Below are 20,046 nucleotides of genomic sequence, written 5' to 3'. Positions count from 1 at the left end.
TGCTGATGATGCTAGTCTGAGGACCAAACTTTGGAAACCACAGCTCTATGGTGTAAATGTAGATACAAAAGAAAAGAGGTTCAATGACAGCCCTGGGGGAACTTGTGCCAAGAAATCGGGAAAAAGATGAGGAAACAACATAGAAGATAAAGAGCAGCCTGTGAGGCAGGAAGACCAGGAAAATAGTGTGCTGGTAATGACTATTTCAAGGCAGAGAAACGATCAGCTCTCATTGGCTGCAGAGAAGACAAGTAAAACAGGAACTAAGAGTTAACTACTGTATTTACCAATGTGAAAATTATTAGTAACCTTTATAGTATCAGTGTTGTTGGAGAATTAGGGCACAAGCCTGTCTGTGGTGGATTTAAGTCATATCCTTGTTGGGTAAACAGATTAACTGTCCCTACAGCTAAATGACACCAGCCACTGAAAATCCTTTGCTCTCGTGTTATTCTCGACACGTACCGTTCATTGTAGATATATTTTTTTTAATTTTTATTCTTTTTTTCAACGTATTTTATTTATTTTTGGGACAGAGAGAGACAGAGCATGAACGGGGGAGGGGCAGAGAGAGAGGGAGACACAGAATCAGAAACAGGCTCCAGGCTCCGAGCCATCAGCCCAGAGCCTGACGCGGGGCTCGAACTCACAGACCGCGAGATCGTGACCTGGCTGAAGTTGGACGCTTAACCGACTGCGCCACCCAGGCGCCCCAATTGTAGATATTTTTAAAGGAAGAAAATAAGCAGGTCAACCAATGTAACTTTTCTACGTGCTTTATAGCAAAAAATCTTTAGTTCAATGGGGCACCTGGGTGGCTCATTCAATTAAGCGCTCAACTCTTGATTTTGGCTTAGGTCATGATCTCATGGTTTATGAGAAGGAGCCCCGGGATGGGTTCTGTAATGATAGTGTGGAGCCTGCTTGGGATTCTGTCCTTCCTTCCCCCTACCCTCTCAATACATACATACATACATACATAAACATCAACTTCAAAAAAAATCTTTAGTTCAAATTAGTATATTGGATTTTGGCTTATGGCAAACTTAAAACTTAAAAGTTAGGCCAGCCTGAACCGGTTTTCTCTGATCCCGATAAATCCTGGGCCTCTGTCAACACAACAGGGTATCTAGAACTCCACTTGAACAACAGACTGAATAGTTGAGCCTCCATCAAGGTATTGTTCTTCCTCTGAAGTCCAATTTTATCTTTTTCGTTTTTTTTTTTTTTTAAGCAGTCATAATCTCAGTCTTATCTTATGAAAAGTAAGAATTTGGACTTTGTAATTTCAAAAGTTACTTTCATCTTTAAAGTTCTATGATTCTATGCCTTTACATTAAGATAATATTCATAAAGAAGTCAGGCAACATTTCTTTCTCTTAAGTTTCCATACTTTCATATGGTTTTCAGAGTTTAGGCAAAGTCTTACTTATTCATTATTGTAGGTGTTTCCAAATACAAGATATCATTGTGTATTTGAAGTATAAAAATTTACAGAATTTTTAGGCAAATATGCCAAATATTTTTTAAAAAATCTTTGCTACACTAAGATCTCTTCAGGTGAAGTTTTTTTTTTTTTTTGTATTTAATTGTAAAGCTGATGTAAACATTTCTATTATTTAGAGAATATTAATTATTCAATCTAAAATAACAGTGTAGAAATCGGGTTTCTAATCATATAGTCAAATCAAACTGAGACTGGAAAGTTCAGCTCTTTAAAAAATAACCACCCCAAGTTATTTATTGGTACACAAGCAGTAAATAACAATAACCTTTCTGTTACAAACCTTTGCTGTACAGTGTTATTTACTATTTGGTTTCCATTGAGGGACAATATAATCTAGAACTAAATGGGATGCCCGTCCTGTATTGGCTCAGTATTAAGAAAATCAGATATAAGAAATAATGTTTTATATTATATTAAAGCTTTGGTTCTCAAAGAATTTAAAACTTTAGAGCAAGGAAATGTTTTAAAATATCAACTAGTGTTACTCTGTCTTTTAGAGGGAGGAGAAAGATGAGGCACAAAAAAGTGCATGGTGGTCCTAACTCATGGCAGCACTGAATTGAGAATTACTCTGTTGTCTCATGGAAATAATAATCACAGAAATGGAGGATATCTTGTTATTATTAGTGTCCAATGATTATCTGATGCATGAATCACCCCCATGGTCTCCTCCATAAGATGCCTTCAAACCGCTGTTCAAATATAGAGTGCAAGTAAACATACTTAGTATCCAGTAACATTTTCCTAAGAAGTTATATTTTTCAGCAAAATGTATCAACTAATAGCCTTAATATATACAGTCTTTGTGTTGGGGCTCTTTAAAATCTAAGGACCTGTTCACTGTCCTCTATCTTTCCTATGTGATCCTCACAGAATTTCCATCACAAATTCAAGCCAATCTCTTAATTCTTCCGAAGTATAGGATTTCCTGCCTCTGTTGAATTGGAATGAAAAGCTTTTAGTACCTGTTGGTGAAATTTGCCTTAGAAAACCTTCCTGCCTTGCTCAACTGTATGTTTGACTCTCCATAGGAGCTAGAAATTTGAGAGAAAAGTCAACCTTTTTGTAGTTTATTCACTTAAAGTTTCAAGGCTAATATTTACCGGATTGGTAACTCAGCTTTTACCAAATCCTATGGCCATGCTATTTTGTTTTCTCAGGCTCTCATGGTATCTACTGCCTGAAATTACAGTCAGTGCCAAGGGTGGGAAGTAAAGATAATGACAATTTCATTCATTCATTTTATTTACTCATTCCATATTTATTAAGTACCTACTGTGCTTTTAGTCTGACAACAAGGTGCTGAGATACTCAAGCACTAATAAGGCACTGTCTTTATTCTTAAGGAAATTAAGATCCATTAAAGGAAGGCAGCCATGTAGACAAATATATGCCTTGAAGTATTACAAAGACTGTGGGAGATACACACATTTATAATAAAGGGAAGAGAAAACCTCCTTTGTATCTTTTACCCAAATATTTTGTTGGTAAGGCCATGGCTATTTTACCTTAAGTTCATTCTCTTTAATGCATGATGATTCTGATACAATGATTCAGTGCATAAACATGAAACATGACTGATTAGTTTAAAATTTTTTAAATGTTTATTTCGAAGGGGCAGGGATAGAGGATTTAAAGCAGGCTGTGTACTGACAGCAGAGAGCTCGATTTGGTGCTCAATCTCATGACCCATGAGATCACTACCTGAACTGAGGTTGGACACTTAACCGATTGAGCCACCTAGGTGCCCCTAAGTTTTTTTTAATGTCTATTTATTTTGAAAGAGAGAGTGTGAAAGCACGTAGGGGCAGACAGAGAGGAGAGAGAATCCTAAGCAGGTCCCGGGTTATTAGCATGGAGCCAGACTGGGGACTCAATCCCACAAACCATGAGATCATGACCTGAGCGGAAACCAAGAGTCAGACCCTTAACCAACCGAGCCACCGAGGTGCCCTGTTAGCTGACTGATTAGTTTAAACAGAATTAATGCATCTTTTAAAAAGATTAGAGAGATCACTTAAGAATGTAATTCTGGGGGTGCCTGGGTGGTTCAGTCAGTTCAGCATCTGACTTCAGTTCAGGTCATGATCTCACGGTTCGTGAGTTCGAGCCCCGCGTCCGGCTCTGTGCTGACAGCTCAGAGCCTGGAGCCCGCTTCGGATTCTGTGTCTCCCTCTCTTTCTGCCCCTCTCCCTGTCTCTCTGCCCCTCCCCCATTTGTGTTTTGTCTCTGTCTCTCAAAAATAAACAAATGAATGTAAAAGAAAAAATAAAAAAAAAATAATGTAATTCTGAAGGATGGCATTTTTAGCTACAGTGGGCATTTTGAAATTTAGGGAGTTATTCTGGATCATTTAGATTACTTTGAGCACTCATAAAATTTGCCTTGCCACACGTCAACCATAATCATTTTTCATCTTCCAAACACCAAATACGTGACAAGTGAATACCAATTAGCTCTGTCTATGCTTTTAAAAGGATTCTAATTTCTTTTTCAGCATATTCTTTCCTGAAAATACAGATAAAAAAAGTAAGGATCTTCTAGTTTCATAAGGGTGCTGTTTAGTGAACACTACTCCCTCATGTAGGGCAGGCAGCTGTGTCCGGCCGCACTTAAGAGTAAATGGTCCCAGGTCTGGATTTTCATCTGAGCCATTTTCTCCTGCTTTTAAGGTGAAATGTTCTGTGGGAATAAATGAAGACCACCCAAATGAGAACAAACAGAGTCTATTTATTCAGAGACTGATCTAGGACAGAAGTCAGCCACCATCACTTGCATTTGGCAGAGATTCAAAGGCAGGCAAAGAAGTAAGAAAGCTCTTTAATGAAATAAGGGAAGGACTTGGAGATACTCTGATTAAAAATTGTTAGCATTAAAAACTGAGGCTGGAGGGGCGCCTGGGTGGCGCAGTCGGTTGAGCGTCCGACTTCAGCCAGGTCACGATCTCGCGGTCCGTGAGTTCGAGCCCCGCGTCGGGCTCTGGGCTGATGGCTCGGAGCCTGGAGCCTGCTTCCGGTTCTGTGTCTCCCTCTCTCTCTGCCCCTCCCCCGTTCATGCTCTGTCTCTCTCTGTCCCAAAAATAAATAAAAAAACGTAAAAAAAAAAAAAAAAAAAAAAAAAAAAAAAAAAAAAAAAACTGAGGCTGGAGATGGGCTAACTAGAAAGGACAAACCTTGTGTGACCGGTTAGGAAAGTGTATTGGGCTTTCTCTGGTTTGCCCCGAGTTAGAAGTAGGGGTAAAAAACAGGAAAGCCCAAGGCCTTGACCAGGTCCTGACCATTCTAGGCTGATTGCTGCAGACGAAGTGGTCAGAGTCCTGTCATATATCGTCTGCCCATTGCCCACTTGAATTCCTCCCCACGTTTCTAGCATTAGATTGCTACCATCTGTTGTCGCAACCTGATGTGAAGGCAAATTAGGGACCCTGAAGACACCCCTCTCTATGATTCTCCGTAACTGATGGAAAACCACTGGGCTTTCATTGTAAGCGGCATGCACATCAGTAAAATAAGCATGAGATCTGCATGACACTAAATTCTAACTCATGTAAGACTGAATAAAAAACCATTTATAGGGGAATAATGTCTTACTTAAGATACATTAGAAAAGATATTTATCAAGTTACATTTCACCAAACTCTAGTGTGATATATGATATTCGTGGATATTCTATTTAGAAAAAGGAGGGGGAAATTTCCTCTATAAACAGGCTTGAAAACAACTGGGTGTAAGTTTGGAACAGCTTGGACTGGGAGTACTGAGAGGGGTTCAATAAATAGTGCTGAATTTAAAGTAGGTTTGCTGTATGATACTAAGGTATATGTTTCTTACTGATTATTATACAGATAAAATCTTGTTTCTAGGTTAATATAAGTAAAATGCTTCAGACAGCCAGAAAATGGTAAGCTTTCATGTCTAGAGCTTGGAAATTGTTATGTTCTCACCACTGCAGCACTTAAATATTTTATCCTCAGATTTTGCTAATTTGTACCTTTGGTTTTTGGACTTAGTTCTTCCAGAAGTCAGAATGCTCCTTATAAGTTTTATCAGTAAATGTAATCACTTGGCTCAGAGTGAACCTTACCCTAGTTCTCACCCATGGTTAATTGGGATAGTTGAGATGATGAGATCTGGGGCTTTGAGTTGATTTTGTTGGTAATGATTAAATGAGACTTGATGCTAGCATGTGGAGGGCTTTCCGCGATGTTGGGATGGTAAATATATTCTGCATGTGGGAAGGACATCAATTTTGGGGAACCAGAGGGAGACTATTATGGGCTGCATTATGTCCCCTGAAACATATGTGGACCCTAATCTCATGTTATGATTATTTTCCTTATAAAAAGGGGGAAATTTGGACACAAAGGCAGACATGCACTGAGAGAAGATGATGTGAAGACACAGAGAGAAGACGGCCATCTATTAGTCAAGGGGCATGTGAGGCTACTACAAACTAAGCAAGAGACCTGGAGCTGATCCTTCCCTAGTGCCACCGAGGGAAGGTGGCCCTGCTGTCATCCTGACTTGAGATTTCTGGCCTCCAGAACTGGGAGACCAGTTCTTTGTTCCAAGACACATAGTTTGTGGTACCTTGGTATGGCGGCCCTAGGAAACTAATACAGATTTTGAAGCCATTTTTTGAACATACGATTTGTGCCACTGGGTTTTATATTAACATCTGTAGGTACCTATATTCTCTTAGACCTTTCAGCTAATGTCCTAGTTACCCTTCCCATTTAACAGAGTGCTATTTGGTCCTGAGATGCTGACTGGACTCTTAATTTTCCAGAAGCTACTCTTAAAATTATTCTAATGGCTGACATGTGCTACCAAGATTTAATTTTATCGAATAGTGAAGAAATGAGAATTGTGATTTTTTTTTCATCTTTATTAGAGAAGCTGAATTACAACAGGCATGCATTTACTATTGCTTTTGGATCAAAAAAGAATGTGGTGTTAGCAAACAGGGAATGTTTTCTTTAGAAAAATATAGAAAAACTTCATCTAAAGTAGTATCTAATATTTGACTTTTTGCTAAACTATGATACCAGAGACAGAGGTGAAACGATTGTTGCCAGTTATATCTTGTGGCAGCCATGCCAGATGTTGGCTGCTTAACAAACTCATTAAGGCTGGAAACCGTTTCTTTTGTTTTTCTTTCTTTGTGTATTAAATCTTTTTGTGCCATTTGTTTTGTCACTGAGGGAGGAAGGGAAGCCAAACAAACAAAAGGTTGGAGGGAAAGAAAATATATGAATTTACTAAATATGTAAATGGTTGTCTCCCATGTTCACAAAAAAGCATGATGTTTCCAACTCTAACAGAATTCATGACAACCTTCCAACTTATGCTATCATGTTCCTCAAATTTTCATTTTTTATTGCTCTTTGCAAGTATTGCTTTCTAAAAACAAAACAAAACAAAACATATTAAAGGTTTGTGGCAACCCTGCATTGAACAAGTCTATCGGCACCATTTTTCCAACAGCATTTGCTCACTTCCTGCCTCTGTGTCACTGTTGGTAATTCTCACCATATTTCAAACTTTTTCATTATTATTGCATTTTTTATGGTGATCTGGATCAGTGATCTTGGATGTTACTGTTGTAATCGTTTAGGGGCGCCATGAACCACACCCACGTGAGATGGCGAACTCAATAAATGTTGTGTGTGTTCTGACTGCCCCACCAACTGGCCGTTCCCCCATCTCTCTCCCTCTCCTCAGACCTCCTTGTTCCCTGGGGCACAACAGTATTGAAATTAGGTCAATTAATAACCCCTACAATGGCCTCTCACTGTTTAGTGAAAGGAAGAGTTGGATGTCTCTCATCTTAAATTAAAAGCTAGAAATGATTAATATTAGTGAAGAAGGCATATTGAAAGACAGGATAGTCTGGAAGGTAGGTCTCTTGCACCAATTAGCCAAGTTATTAATGAAAAGGAGACATTATTAAAGAAAATTAAAAGTGCTCCTCCAGTGAACACATGAATGAGAAGAAAGCAAAACAGCCTTATTGCTGACAGGTAGAAAGTTCTAGGGGTGTGGATAAAAGATCAAACCAGCCACAACCTTTTCATAAGCCAAAGCCTAACCCAGAGCAAGACCCTAACTTTCCTCAATCCTGTGAAGGCTGAGAGAGGTGAGGAAGCTGCAAAAGACAAGTCGGAACCTTGAGAAGTTGGTTGATGAGGTTTAAGGAAAGAAATCATCTCCATAACATACAAGTGCAAGGTGAAGCAGAAACTGGTGCTATAGAAGCTGCAGCAAATTATCCAGAAGACCTAGCGAGGAGAGTTAATGGAGGTGGCTACACTAAACAATAGATTTTCAATGTAGACGAAATAACCTTCTATTGGAAGAGGATGTCATTTAGGACTTTTGTAGCTAAAGAGGAGAAGTCAATGCCTGGCTTCAAAACTTCAAAGCACACAAAAACTATCATGTCAGGGGTTAATGCAGCTGGTAACTCTAAGCTGAAGCCAAGGCTCATTTACTATTTCAGAAATCCTATGGCCCTTAGGAATTATGCTAAATCTACTCTGCCTGTGCTCTATAAGTGGAACAACAAAGCCTGGATGACAGCCCATCTGTTTACAACATGGTTTACAGAATATTTTAAGCTCACCGTTGAGACCTAAGACTCAGATAAAAAAAAATGTTCCTTTCAAATATCAACACTCAATGACAATGTGCCTGATTATCCAAACACCCTGATGGACGTGTACAACGAGACTAATGTTTACATGGCTGCTAACACAACATCTATTCTGTAGCCTATTGATCAATGACTTTCAACTTTCAACTCTTATTACTTAAGAAATACCCTTCATAAGGCTGTAATAGGTAGTGATTCCTCTGATGGACCTGGGACAAGTAAATCAAAAGCCTTCTGGAAAGGATTTACCATTTTAGATGTCGTTATGATGAGGGAGCATAAGGCAAGCTAACAGGCTGCAAACACCCCACCCCACACCCATCTCCAGGTGGGATATGCGTTATATTCCTTGGGCACTTGTGGCTGCCCAAGAACAAAGGAGAGGGGGGAAAACAAAGGGTTAACTTATAGAGATGTCGTCCCTAAAGGCCTGAGTCCTATCTATTGACAAATATCTTTGTAACTCACAAGTAAAAGGCAATCTTATCAGTAGTCTCATCTCCAGAAATCTATAGACTGTTTCCTGGAACCCCAACATCACCCCTCCATAGTGAAGTGGGAAACAAAGGCAGAAGGAAATAGCAGATAGAACTCAATTTCCTTTTAACCTTCAACCCATTAACAATACTTGAGGCAGGCAGAGTAAAATGTTTCTACAGGAACTCCCTACTGTCTTAATACTAATGCTTTGCTAGAAGGAAAACAACCTTAGCTTGACAACAGCTAGGCCTCCACTATCCTGGGAGTTTTCTTTAGCATATGAAAATCTCACTGGAAATTTCCCCTGGACTTTACCTCCCCCAACTCCATAATATTTAACTAGTCTCTCCTCATGGTCCCCAGGGCAGCTCTTCCTGCCCCCCCAGGTCCTGTCTCTGTGCTTTAATAAAATCAACTTTTTGCACCAAAGACATCTTCAAGAATTCTTTCTTGCTCATCAGCTCCGGACCCCGCAAACCCCCCTGTCACTCCAAAAACCTCATCAATTAGATGTGCTAGAAATAACAAGAGAACTAGCATGAGAAGTGGAGCCTGAAGATGTAACTGACTGACTTCAATCTCATAATGAAACTTGAATGGATGAGTTGCTGCTTCTATGGAGGAGCAAAGACGGTGGTTTCTTTTTTTTTTTTTTTTAATTTTTTTTTTTAACGTTTTTATTTATTTTTGAGACAGAGAGAGACAGAACATGAACGGGGAGGGGCAGAGAGAGAGGGAGACCCAGAATCGGAAGCAGGCTCCAGGCTCTGAGCCATCAGCCCAGAGCCAGATGCAGGGCTCGAACTCACGGACCGTGAGATCTGACCTGAGCTGAAGTCAGATGCTTAACCGACTGAGCCACCCAGGCGCCCCGACGGTGGTTTCTTGAGATGGAAACTACTCCTGGTAAAGATGCTATAAAGACTGTTGAAATGACAACAAAGAATTTAGAATATTCCATAAACTTAGTTGACAAAGGGATGGAAGGGTTTGAGAGGATTGACTCCAAATTTGAAATGAGTTCTACCATATGTACACCAAAAAGACTACCTTATGGTATAAACATAACTTTTTTATGCACTGGGATGCCAAAAAATTCATTTGACTGGCTTTCTTGTGATATTTGCTTTGTCACTGTGGTCTGGAACCAAACCCAGAATTTCTCCGAGGTATGCCTATATATACACTGGGATTCATTTGTCCGTCTTCCAAATCTTTTTCTCTTATCCTTTTAAATTCTGTATTAAATTCCGTTTGATTTTGCCAATTTCCTCCTTCTTTCCTCCATATCCCTTACTATGCAGCGATACCAATTTTCCTTTGCTCCCAATTTATCTTTTAGTTCAATGATTATTTTTCCTCTTCTACTTACTTTCTCAGACCTGCCAGCTTGGCTCATATTTAATATTTTTCTGGGGCCTTATTATTGCTTTCCTGAATTTCTTTGTCTTTGCTTAATGCTCTTACTTCAGAGTTAATTTTTTTAATGCATGGAAAACACTTTATTCTAACTTTTATTTGACGTTTATTCTAAGTGTTCTTTTCCTGCTGTTTGTGCTTTCTTAGCCCTCCTCTTTTTCTATAGTATGTGCGCTGATGTCTTATTTTGGGTTCTATTTATTATTCATTTTCAAATAAAACCAGTTTTTCTTGAAGCAAATATTCACCAGAAGTTTTCGTCAGAGTGTAGGGATGTGTTCTGGATGGCAGGAATTTTAATGATGACCTACGATTTCTTTTAAGTGTTACTTCTTCAGTGCATAGAGATTGTTAACTCTAGAGTAGTTCATAGTGCAAAGCCTTTGTCTCTGCCTCTTACATCATCAACAGACCATCTCCTGCCAATTTGACTTGCCTAAAAGACCCATTGTTTGGGTTCTGGAAATAGTTTCCCAGCCTTGGCATCCTTTTCTATCATTGCAAACAAAGAATTTTGGCTTAACACCTCAGAGCGTGTTGCTTGCCTTTGGGGCTTATACTTTCGTGCATTTTTCAGGACAAACCACCAACGTGTCCCCAGTCCAGTTCATTATGCACCCCCATTAGATTATCAGACGTCATTTCAGTTTGGGGTAATTTCTATTTTAATCAAAGCCACAACTGTGCTGGCTTCGGCAGCACATTTACTAAAAGCCACAATTATAATGTTAAGATGCTCAGTTTCCAGACTCAGCCATATATCGTGACTATGAACAGCCTTCCCCCATCAGCCCTCTTTCCAGATTTTTGAGTGATGCAGTCACTTCCATATTCAGACCCAAAGTTTGATCCATTTTCAGCTCAGGGAGACTGACATATTATTCAGTGGGAAACTTTACTCAAAAACAGAATTCAGTAGAGCGGAAGAAAAGGATGAAAAATCTTATAAGATTTGGTAAGAGCTAAAGGAGTTTATAGGAATAAAGAGCTTAAGACTTCTGTATGTAAAAATACAAATACAGTGAAAGCAGAAGACAGTAGCAAGAGATAGAAAAAGATGGTAGTAAGACAAGAAAGAAAAGAAGGGTGAAATTGGTTTCTACTTTTTGAAGTCCCTAAAGGTTAACTTCTCTTTTTTTTATTTTACAATTTATTTATCTATTTTGAGAGAGCATGCAGGAAAGAGAGAGAGAGAAAGGGAGAGGGATTGAGAGAGAGAGAGAGAGAGAGAGAGAGAGAGAGAGAGAGAGAGATTGACAGAGAGAATCCCAAGCAGGCTCCACAGTGCCAGCACAGAGCCCAATGAGGGGCTCGAACTCACAAACCCTGAGATCATGACCTGAGCTGAAACGCAGAGTCGGTCGCTTAACCGGCTGAGCCACCCAGGCACCCCAAGGTTAATTTCTAGTTAACACTCAGTAGCTTTTTACGATGTGGGATAAAAAGAAGAGCTCGAAAAAAATCAGAACGAATGTCATAATTTTTGCTTGTTTATCCTGAGAAAATCCTATCATGCCTGTGATTTTCTCTATGTGATACAATCATGTCTCTGTCTTTCTAAATTAATCGTACATCCGACAGGATGCTAATTGTAAAGTGGTAATTAAAAATGTATGTAGGTCCCTGAGCTTAGTTAATGATATCATAAACAAGAAGTAAAGTCACTAATTTAATGGCAAATGCAATGTGATATGGATTAGGTTGAAGCAGAACATTCTTTTTGGTCCACTGTTTTATTGAAAGTGGTTGCTGGAGGACATTCATTTTTTGTGTTTCATAATCCATTATTAACATCACTAGGAGTCCCTTTAGTCCAATTAAAACCTCTGTTTATATTTTCCATTAACTGAGGTTATTCCCTAGTTTGGCATTAATTATCATAGCCATGTAGCCAGTATCCAAATTTATTGCCCATCTGCTCTCGGGCTTCGGTAAATCTTAAAATTGCATACAGCTCTCTTATTATTCAAATAAAATTTAAAATCAGTTTGTTTCAGTTTCTTTATGTCCAAAGATATAGGTCCAAACTCACTTTTCTATAGGTTAACTAACTAGCCCAGGGATTGGATTACACATTTTAGCCTAATTCATTGTAGTAATCAGTGGATTACATGGACATAGGTAGTAAATAAATTTAGTAACCAAGGTCAAAATCCTCCATTTTATTTGAATGTAAATTTGGCTCATGTAAGTTGCATTCTAATATAATCAGCCAAATTGAACTAAATTTTATTACTTTCTTAGGAAACTGTTATAACAAACATTACACGAAGAAATAAATCTTTATTAGGAGACAGCACTGTCCTTTTGTTTGGTATGTAACACAAATGCTCTTCATGTACTCCACTGTAGTGAATTCAGTTTACGCACAAGCCGTCTATACCAAATCTGAGTATTTTCTACCGCTGGCTTATTTTAACGTCCTGAATATTTTTTAATCTATTCTTTAAAACCTGTAAAAAAAAAAAAAAGGCCTAATTAAATGAAATCATTACCCCCTAAGTGGGCTCTATCAGTGACCTGGCACGTGTGATTTAACTGAAAGGAATGTTCCCCACATTCTGAGCTCCTGACAGCACTAGAGCAATTATTCAGCAAATGCTTACTAAGGACCTACTGAGTGTCAAGCACTTCTCTAGGCGTTAGGGATACATTGATGATCAAAATAGATAAAATCCCGGGTCTCAAGATATTACATCCTAGCAGAGTGATTAAGAGTCCGTGTGACACACAAGTTCATCCCAACTAAATAAGAGCGGAGTGACCTTACACTGATTACTTATTAGTTCAGACCCTCAGTCACCTCATCTGTAGGTCAATTCTAACACCCACCTCGGAGAGTTATTGTGAAGATTAAATATGATATTGTACACAGATCACTTGGCATAGAAACTGGAACATCATAAAGGCTTGATGCATTTTAAATATCTACATTTATTTATTCTATCCTGACAGTAACCAAGTTTTCTGCACCAGAGGCAAACTGATTATTTACTTACTGATGATTTTAGCCTTAGTGTCCTATGCCCTAATCCCTCCCTGGGTAACATGAGGAGGGAAGATACTGTACAGGCAGGATTGGGGTTTGTACATGCAAGAAAAGCCCTGAAATTATGAATCTCAGAGCTTACATGGGGAGCTAGCCAGCTGCCCCTCTGCTGCAAACAGAGGGAGAAAAACCTTTGTTCTCCAATGTAGAATGTGAACAAATCCTCTCTGGGAAGAAAAGGGCAAAGTCCTTAGGTGCAGACAACCCTTTGGAATGGAAACAAATGTACAGATGGATTTCTCTGGAGCCATCTTTGTAGGGTAGTTAACTGTCTTGAACTTTCAGGGTTTTTGCCATTCATTTATTCTTTTAGCCAGGTTGCCGGTAATTTTTGATCAGAAAGCTTTGGCCATGTAGAAATATAGAAATATTCACATTGAGTTTTTGACAATGTTCATAACTACTACTGATTAGCATCGTTAAGATTATTAGCAGTGGGTCGTCTGGGTGGCTCATTCAGTTGAACGTCCGACCTCGGCTCAGGTCATGATCTCACAGTCTGTGAGTTTGAGCCCCACGTTGGGCTCTGTGCTGACCGCTCAGAGCCTGGAGCCTGCTTCAGATTCTGTGTCTCCCTCTCTCTGTGACGCTCCCCCATTCATGCTCTCTGTCTCAAAAATAAATAAACATTAAAAAAATAAATAAATAAAAAGAGTGTGAGCAGTAATAACAGAATAAGAACCCAGAAGAAAGGGCTTTGGAGAAATGATCCATCATTTGCAAAATGATGACAATTAACCTCATGATATTTTTTTCCTCTATTTTAAGTACCTCATTGCGGGGTTTCTCTACACACCAGGGCCCCCTACCTGGCCTTATCTATAGCGATGAAACCATAACGCATTAGTGTGAATGAGTTCATGGTATCCCTTACCAATGATACTCTGTGCAACACTAATCCAAAAATAGGTTTCTGGAAAAAAGATTCCAGGTCAAATAAGTTTGGAAAAGGCTGCAGCCTACAGTCACAAGGCAAAACGATGCTACATATTTTAAAAAGTTTTGCAGAAATGTTTAATAATTTTCAAAAATTCCAAGTGCGAGAAGCGTAACTTAAGGGAATGACTTTATAGAAATGGAGTCTCAGATTCTGAATCACAGAAGAGATAAATTTGACAGTAAGGCCTTCTTAGAACACCCCAAATATCGCTTGGCATATAGGTAAACTCCAATTCAACACAATTTTTATCTAGATAAATAGAAAATATATGTCTTAAAGATATAAAACAAAGTTTTATTTTATTGCGTGCCAGACTTCATACTGAATATTGAGGATACAGAGATGTCTTGTAAGACATGGTTTTGCCCTTGAATATCTGACGTATACATAAGATCTGTCCTGAGCTGTTACTCAAATCTCATAAATCGTGCATAAAGTCTCAGGATAATCCTATCTTAAGCACTATGTGAAGCATTTGTGTTTAGTAAATCCATCTCTTTAGTTTATTGGGAGAGAGAAGGGACATCTAATATCTAGCAAACCCATTCGGTATACCTGCTCAAAAGTCCTAATTAATTTCAGTGAATCTGTAAGTTTATCATCTTCCCCAATTATTCTCTCTCCCGAGGAGCTATGATTCCTCTTGCCCTTTTCACTGCTTATGTGGCAGAATTCTCCAGGACAGGGAAAGGATAGGGAAAGTGGGATGAGCACAAGGGCTCTCTGGGAAGAGAAGAGTGAAGTCAGGGGAAGAACTGAGTCACTTCTTTACTGCTCGTTGATATTGCTACGTAGTAGAAATAATGGGTATATGTCATACTGGTAATCTTTATTATTTAAATGACACATAAGTTTATAACCTCTAGTTGTCTACTGGTTCCAAGAAAGTCATTCACAAAATCTCTGTTAAGATAAGCAAGCCCACCTCATCAGAAAACCTAACAATGCCAACTTTAGATTGCCATCCTGTTAATAGAATGGCATCCTATTGCCATCCTTCCAGAATCTCAGTTTACTTTAACATAATAATCCAGTAGTACGAATGCCTGATACCCTGAGAACTACCCTTGGGATGTCATGAGTGGTCTTCAATTTTTTCTATCTTCCCTTAAAGTGATATATTACCCTGACATGTCAGAGTAACAAGAAAAAAAAAATAAATAAAAGTACAACAGATCAACAAATGCAATTTATGAAATGGAAATAGTGTCATCTGATTAAATACTTCTTTTAATTTGAATTCATCTAGAAAGTTACCAGTGGTGCCATGAGGACATAACCTTGAATTACAAAAACAAGAAAAAAACCCCCAGAGAGTTAACATTGGCAGGAAATTTTAAGTCCCTCAGGTATTGATTTCTTATAATTTGGGTGGTATCTTTAATCAAATGTGGATTAAGTATTGAGCTAATTGCTTCCTGCTCTGTTTCAACAACAGTTAGCCATGCGATCCTGGGGAAGGCAGTTGATCTCTGAAATAAATGAGGCTTTAATTTAATTGAGCGTTCCACTAGCTCAGGAGTTTTCTTTTCTTTCTTTCTTTTTTTTTTTTTTTTTTTAAGATTATTTATTTATTTTGAGAGAGAGAGAGAGGCACAGAGAGAGAGAGAATCCTAAGCAGGCTTCATGCTATCTGAATGTGTAGTCTGATGCAGAGGTGGATCTCACAAACTGTGAAATCGTGACCTGAGCTGAATCAAGAGTCAGATGCTTAACCTGCTGAGCCATGCAGGCACGTCGCTGGCTCAGGAGTTCTTACTCTGATAGCAAGGGATAAAGAAATCCCTGTACTCCCTAAAAATTGTATGCAAATTAAATTAATATGCATGTTTTTTTTTTTCTTAGGGAGTGATTCCCCAAATTATATTAGATTCTCTTCTTCCCGCGAAAGGTTAATAACCACTGAACCAGGTCATTTCTTTTTTTTTTTTCAACGTTTTTTTTTTTTTTTTTTTTTTTTATTTTTGGGACAGAGAGAGACATAGCATGAACGGGGGAGGGGCAGAGAGAGAGGGAGACACAGAATCGGAAACAGGCTCCAGGCTCTGAGCCATCAGCCCAGAGCCCGACGCGGGGCTCAAACTCACGGACCGCGAGATCGTGACCTGGCTGAAGTCGGACGCTTAACCAACTGCGCCACCCAGGCGCCCCTGAACCAGGTCATTTCTAACACTGCCTTTTAGTCTAAAACGTTTAAAGATTCTGTGATTTTTCAGTTTAGTATCCTAGTCACATTTTCTCAGGGCACAGGAAGTGTTTGGAGTTAAATCGGATCCCTTCAAACCACTGATCCATTTGAAGTCTTGAGTTGTCATTTTTTTAGAGGGGGAGCAGTATTTAGTTCTGCTGTAGGAGTTTGCAAAAGTAAACACAGCAGCCACAAGCCCTTCTTTTGCTTATTTCACCCCAGATGTGTGTCTATGCAAACATTATAGGCCAGTATTGTTAGGACCCATCTGTAAGAGTCACAAAACTGCTCGCAGGACAATTTTACTTTTTCATGGTAGTTCTTTTGGATATAAAGATTGAGATCCGTGCATTTACATATCCAACACTAGTTCACATGCCTCAATTTTTATTTATTTATTTATTTATTTTTTTTTAAAAATTTTTTTTAACGTATTTTTATTTTTGAGACAGAGAGAGACAGAGCATGAATGGGGGAGGGTCAGAGAGAGGGAGACACAGAATCTGAAACGGGCTCCAGGCTCTGAGCTGTCAGCACAGAGCCCGACGCAGGGCTCGAACTCACGGACCGCGAGATCGTGACCTGAGCCCAAGTCGGCCGCTTAACTGACTGAGCCACCCAGGCGCCCCAACATGCCTCAATTTTTAAAAAGAGTGCTTCACTTACTCAATCATTGTTCACATTAGGAAACAGCCTATAAACTCACAAGTTGAAGCCAGAAGAGAAAAAGATTCCATAATATGTGTGTCCTCCTCTCTAGAATCCACACACATGCCCAGCTCTCAGGGGAAGTCCCTGATCCCTAACAGGAGTCTCTGAAATACCTCAGTATAAGCCCACATCTATGCCAAGCACAGAATGGGACCCGTGATTTTTGAAAACTAGGTACTTCGTCATACCACTGTTCTGTCCAGTGGATTTCAAAGAAACTTCTGGAGGAGTTTGCAGGGACTGTCAGGGATCGGAAGTAGGAAGGAGAAGCTGAGAAAGAACTGTAAAGCACAGGGTTCTGACATGGATATGAGGGTATGTATGAGACAGGGTGTAAGAGGGTGTGTTTTTATATGAATTCTGTAAAGAGAAAACTGTTCGTGGTGTACTCAATTCCTATCTTTTTCATTCCTTTTGCTCTGCTGGGAAGAGTATCCATTCCTCCTTTGGCTGTTTCTAATTTTCCAACAATCTATCTTGGTGCAGATCTCTCACTCAAGGTACTTGGATCTGAATCCATTTCAATAGCTCTCCCTGTGCCCGTGTCTTCAGCCCAGAGTATACAAAGACTACTGCTTTCTCTGTGCTCTGTGCTCCTATCCCCATTGACTTCTGTTCTTCTCAGTGGCTTTTTCCAACCAAAACTGACTCTAGGTGACCCTGTTCTCTCTGCTGCCCTCTCACGTGGCAGGCTGTGAACTGTAATGTAAAGAGTGGGAAGTTTTAAGTAGTTTTCAAAAGCTCCGGTTTGGAAGGCTAACTTCCACTTGTCACTTCTCTGAATATGTAGAATTAGAGCTTAGAGGCAGAGTGCACATACAAACATCAAAGTTCAATCTCCGACACGTCTACTTTCTATTTGAGTAGGGAACAGGAGGCTTCTCTGTACCACTGTGTCTAACACAAGACCTTCTACTCAACAGAGTATAAGTGAACACTGCTGGCTGAGTGAACGTCCTCAAAGTCCTTCGTGAAGCTGGGAACAGCCATACCTTACAGAACTGTGAGAAGTCAGCGAGATCATCGATCCTTCATTCAGCAAATATGCATTGCTGCGTATGAGGCACCCATCAGTATGGTGTGACACAGTGGACAGATGACACTTGTTTACTTGCCCTTATCTTCCTTTTCTCTTCCCACGACTCACTGTAGGTGGGTTCGGGGAACATTCCTCTTCCTTCCCTGGCCGCTTGCACGGTCATCCTTAGCTTCTCCGTAAGCAAAGTTAAGGACATGCCCTGTCTGTGGTCAACCACAGGAAACCAACTAAGCCTGACACCTCAGTGGTCACGGATGAAAGGCCTGCTTTAAACCCTCCTCCACTGTTACAGCAGTACAAAAGGGAGGTTGGAGTAAGAGCCCTCAACTTGGAGTTAGGAGACTTTTGGTATGAGTAGATTTCTGTGTTCCTGTGGAGATAACTTCCCTGGGACTAACATTTATATTCTATAAAACAAGGAGTTGAATGATTTAATCTCCAAGATACTTCCTGTTTTCAATTCTAGAACTTACTTAGCACTTAAGCTCACAGCGTCATATTATTTTCTTTTATTTCAAGTCTTACTTCTTTACCTCCATTGAAAACTCCTCATAGGCAGAGATTATCACAGTATTTCTATATCCTTTGTGTGCCCAGAACACTCTTTAATGATGAGTTAAAATCCTTATTCTTTAATTCATAACAGGAATACAGAATATTTCAGATTTATATAATAGCCTCCAAGACTTAAAAAGCAAAGATATTCCGATTGGTCAAGGTTTGAACATTTAGTTTGGGGCACTTAAATAACTATAATGTATTAGATTTGTATCAAAATATTTGGGTGTGATTATATACATTACTTTACATCTAAAAATCATGCATTAAGAATAACATTCATGCCACAGAGGGGATTCACAAAAGTATAAATGTTATTACCCCGGAATTCATTTTATGAAAGACATATACTTTTATTACAAAGATCCATCCGTTTCTAATCAGGAAAGTTTCCACACGGTGAACCTCATGATTAAGCACACTTGGTTACAGGAAAGGTATTATGTTAAGACTGGGGGAGATAAAGTATACTACAATAGAAAACACCAAGCCTAAGTCAAAGAAATGGACGAGGAGGTACAATTTCCGCTACAACAACGCGTGATTTCCGCCGGGCATCGTTGCCCCGAGTCCTCCGCATCTTTCAGCCTCCCTCTCAAACCTGCAACCCCTGCTGGGGAGGAGACAGGATAAGGAAAGAGAGGACTGGGATGGAATCAAGCTCTAAAGAGCCCTGCAAAATGCCTATCGGCTGACTCACTCAGCTCTCTGCCCATCACAAGGGACTCTTCCACTTCTAAGGCCTTCTCTTGCGTTGCAATCTGTGGAAGGGAAGCAAAAGAGCTTGAAACGCGGACGTTGTGCGTGTCACCTCAGTGCTGACCTCAAGAGAGGTGCCAGATGCCACTGCATCCGTGTCAAAGTGGTGAAGGAAAGCAAGACAGGGGTTTCAAGGAAGCTGCGGTAAGAAGCCGGAGCGCTTAAAGCATCCTGTGCAAGTTGTTTTCCATTAAAGGTAACATTTGGTACCATCCCATGTCTCCTTGGGGCCTCTATTTCTACATCTACTACCTCTGTCCTCTCAGGGCACGGACGGTGATATATCAAACTGTTAGATCTTGTTTATCCTTCTGTGCCACAACTTGTTTTTCAAGTATTACGTCTCTGAAATGTCCAGTGTAATCTGTCTCTCTCGATAAGGTTTATGGTATTCTGAAACTATGAAATTAAATATCGAATCAGTTATTACCGGGTAGAGTTAGTATCCATACAAAACGGGTTATATTTCACTCAGAAGTGCTGTTGCAGTGTCTACAACCTCAAAGGGAATATTTGTGCTCAGTAAGTGTTTCTATTTTGGGTTTGTTCTCCCACAGTTGACTGTATAAATGGCTATTCCAATTGAGTTGTGTTCTTCATTATATAATAAGTTTTGTTTGCTGACAGTTATATAATGATTTCCTACTTATTTAACTCGCTAGTGATATTATTCTATTGACATACTCATTGCTCAAATATTATTTTGATTTGCTCATTTCTCATATATTGTTTTCAGCCTTAT

The sequence above is a fragment of the Neofelis nebulosa genome, chromosome 3, assembly GCF_028018385.1.
Source record: "Neofelis nebulosa isolate mNeoNeb1 chromosome 3, mNeoNeb1.pri, whole genome shotgun sequence".
Lineage (NCBI taxonomy): Eukaryota > Metazoa > Chordata > Mammalia > Carnivora > Felidae > Neofelis > Neofelis nebulosa.
This window is presented reverse-complemented; position numbering follows the sequence as displayed.